This window comes from Perca fluviatilis, chromosome 4 (assembly GCF_010015445.1).
Source record: "Perca fluviatilis chromosome 4, GENO_Pfluv_1.0, whole genome shotgun sequence".
NCBI classification, from domain to species: domain Eukaryota; kingdom Metazoa; phylum Chordata; class Actinopteri; order Perciformes; family Percidae; genus Perca; species Perca fluviatilis.
Window position 1 is genome coordinate 35,757,887 of NC_053115.1, and position 4,178 is coordinate 35,762,064.

Consider the following 4,178-nt stretch of genomic DNA (forward strand, 5'->3'; position numbering starts at 1 on the left):
TTGATACTATAAATAAAATTGAATTGAATAGATGGGTGTGATGGCATTGGAATAGTGTTGACATTGAAGGCAGCTCAATTCGAATGCAGCTAGATACTGGAGCTGCGGTGACACTAGTTTCAGAAAATACATACAAAGAGGCCTTGACACATCTGCCACTGCAACAATGCAATTTGACATTAATCACTTTCACTGGAGATGCCATTCTTTTGATGGGCCAAGTGGATGTAGCTGTACAATATGAGGTACAGATATTGCCACCGGTGGTAGTAAAGAGTGACTGTCCGGCACTGCTGGGGAGAAATTGGCTGAAGAGGATTAAACTAAACTGGGCAAACACATTTGCAGCAGACAACAGAGGTGGCCATGAGCCTGAAGTGCTGCAGCGCTATCAGTCTGTGTTTGATGAGGGACCCAGTACAATCCATGAATTTAAAGCACGCATCAGAATCAAGCCGGATGCAAAGCCAATATTCAAGAATGCCAGACCCCTGCCCTATGCCTTAAAAGAGACGGTGGAAAGAGAACTGGACAGACTGGAAGGAATGGGCATAATATCTAAGGTGGATCGCAGTGATTGGGCCTCGCCTTTATTCATAGTCCCAAAAGCAGAAAAAAGTATTTGAATTTGTGGGGATTATATGGTCACCATCAACCAGAGTGTGGAAGAGGAGTCCTACCCACTACCGAATACAGAAGACCTGTTCGCCACACTAGCAGGTGGTAGATGGTTTTCAAAGCTGGATCTTTCGCATGCATACCAGCAATTGGAGCTGAGTCCAGAGTCAGAGAAGTATTTGACAGTCAATACTCATCGGGGATTGTATCGGTATCACCGCCTATCATATGGAGTCTCCAGTGCACCTTCAATCTTCCAGGAGTTGATGGATCAGGTGCTACAGGGACTGGATGGGGTCACCTGTTTTTTGGATGGCTTCCTAAAAGACTTAGCCAAACTGCTCCAACCACTTCATGCTTTATTAAAGAAAGATGTTCTGTGGGAGTGGACACCTGCCTGTGAGGCTGCTTTCAAACAGGGCAAGTAGCAGCTATTAGGGAGTACAGCATTAGAGCACGTTGGGACCAAGCAGTGTGTTAACTGATTTTAAACAAAGTACTGATCTCAGAGTATCTGATTCTGATCTCAGAGTATCTGATTCTGAGACAAAGAAGTCATGACCAACATGTGCCTTTTTCAAACAAAACATTTTCAGCCTACAAGTAATCTGACAGCCTGTGCACCAAACTCCGACAGGTTACCACGAGGGAAGAGATCATAAAATGGCCGTGGAGCCATGAAGTTCTGAATTACGATTGGTTAAGCGGGACCCTGAACACAGCGGGAATCCAGGTCTGGTGGCCGAAAATATAAACTTCATGTCACCCCCTGCTTCTTTGTCTTCCATTACTGGCTCACGCTGCTAAAGGATGCATGCAGACGTCTGTGCTAAATAGTCCACTTTCTGGACAAAGTGGATTTATTTTAGATGTGCTGAAAGCACCTTGGATCCTATGAAAACACGGACCAGTGTCTTCATACCTGCAGAAGAGAAAACAACGTTTTTCTTTCAAAGTAGACTGGAACTGTTCCCTACTGCCTCTCTGGCGAGAGACAATTTCTCCGTGATTCGCTGACAAGCGACACTGATCATTTGTTTACCGTGGGGAATCTATGGACAAACTAAACGACAACACACAGTAAGGCTTGAGGTTTCTGGGTAGAGAAATAGTGTGTTTATTAATGTCAGTAATGCTAATGCTGCAACTTGTTATGACACTAATGTGATTTGAGTAATAATGTGCTAGTGGTGCGTGTTTGATTATTAATCTGATGGTGACCGCCGTGTCCCATTATTTTCTGTGAATGTATCTTTGATCAGGGTACTTGTTGATGTTGTGTTGAATACTGTAGCTTGTGAAACTGTAAATGCTACATTGCTACTCCTTCCACGGAGTTTGGGTACTCTTTCAGCAAACAGATCAGCTGTTAGCTTACCAGAGAGGGTAAACATGTAAACATCCCCTCATTAGCCAAGTTTCTCCGACCCCGGCCGTAACATCATGTTAGGCACAGAATCCTGAGTGAACGAGGGGAGTGTTTATTTTCAGAGCCCTGGTCCCTGATTCCAGGGTGGTGCCCCGTTTTGATTGTTTGTCAATGTGGTTATTAAGTTATTAATACACATATTCATAACTTTATTAATATTGATAAAACAACAACCAATTATTTGCCAATAATTGAATCTGTACCCATACCTATTCACAACAAGCATTATGAAAACGGGTGAGGCTGGCTTGTGATTCGCATCACCGTACGGAGGGGCTGTGATTTCACATGTGATGGAAAATGGGGCAGAAAGGCCAATTGCTTTCGCCTCCTGCACCCTGATGGAGGCAGAAAAGAAATATGCTCAAATAGAGAAGGAAGTACTAGTGATTATCGTTGGGGTCAGGAAGTTTCACAAGTACCTCTATGGGAGAAAATTCATCTTGACTACTTACCATAAGCCCTTGTTGGCTATTCTAGGATCAAAGTCAGCCATTCCAACACTGTCTGCTCTAAGGATGCAGCGCTGGGCACTGATCCTCATGTCTTACACCTATGAAATAGAGTATCGCAGATCAGAGGATCAAGGAAATGCTGATGCATTATCACGACTGCCAAGAATAAAGAACGATGACACTGCAGCAGAGCAGGAGATCTTCTATTTCTCCTATGTGAACAACTCCCTGTGCAAGCCTCAGAAATAGCAGAAGGCACCGAGAAAGATCCAGTTCTCAGCAAAGTCCAGCATTATATTTTGGAGGTATGGCCTGATGACATTCTAGACACTTCACTGAAACCATTTTTCAACAACAGGACAGGGCTGTATCCTGTGGGGGCTAAGAGTAGTCATTCCACCTATACACAGACAATGACTGCTGGATGACTTACATGAGGGACACCAGGGCATCTGCCTTATGAAAGCTTTAGCCAGAAGCTGCATATGGTGGCCTCAAATAGATAACGACATTGAAAACAGGGTACAGAGCTGCAGAGCTTGTCAGGCTGTGAGAAAAATGCCAGGTGTAGCACCACTGCACTGCTGGAAGTGGTGCTCGAGTGTGGCGAAGGATCCATATTAACTTTGCTGCAAAAGACAAGCATCATTTCCTGGTGGTTGTGGATAGCCACTCAAAATGGCTTGAAGTGGTTCACATGAGTGTAACAACAGCATCCAAAACCATTCAGGTCCTCTGTAGTCTGTTCGCATCTTATGATAATGGACCTCAATTCACCTCAACAGAATTCCAACAGTTCCTGAGAAATAATGGAGTCAAGCAGACCTTTGTTCCAGCTTATCATCCTGCCTCGAATGGGGCAGCTGAGAGGTCAGTGCAGACACTGAAGGCATCTTTGATGAGGCAGGTGCTGAGTGTTGATCCTGCGAGCCACAAACCTTCACTACAGCATCGTCTGGCAAACTTTCTCCTGATGGACTGCAGACCCGATTCAGTCTTCTCAGACCAGACCGTGCCAGGTTCATGGAGACCCAGCAGGCCAAACAGAAAGCATACCATGACAGGCACACTCACTCCGGCACATGCCCTTGCTACGGCACCTACAACATCGCAAACACCACCGGCACCCCCAGTCATGACACCCACATCCGACCCGGAGCCACGACGATATCCACAGAGATACCACACTGCTCCTAAGAGACTGGACTGATGATTGATCTTTTTCAGTTAAAGATTTTATTAGGAAATGTTTTAATAGTTTTAAGTGAAATAATTGAGTGGGAATACATGTTAAAATTGTTTTCATTTTGACAGCAAAGAAGAATATACAATTAGGCCTAAGAAGTTAAAAAAAATAAGACGTTAATAAGATGAAAATCCATTGTTATTCCTGATAGCATTGAAAAAGTTTAGGATTTAGCTGCTAAAAGGGGAGGAGTGTTATGTACCTGTTCATAATTGATCGCCCCCTACTGGTGAATGGGGTATTACATGGAAAAGTACTGTATGTGTAGTTGAGTGAGCGTTCTGACTCAGTAAAATAACCTAACCTGCATACGGTCTCTGTTTCTTCATTATTATAATGTCAGGGATATAACACATGCAAGTTGAAATACTTTCTTCTCTGACAATGCTAAAGCCATCCCGTTCCGGAAAACGTGTTTTTGTTTGGGTCT

The 4,178-nt window shown here is 44.0% G+C and overlaps 1 pseudogene; it reads left to right on the plus strand.

Annotated features, from left to right (window-relative positions):
• The first annotated feature begins 212 nt into the window (after positions 1 to 212).
• On the plus strand, positions 213 to 3,712 carry LOC120557098 (annotated as a pseudogene).
• Positions 3,713 to 4,178: the final 466 nt, after the last annotated feature.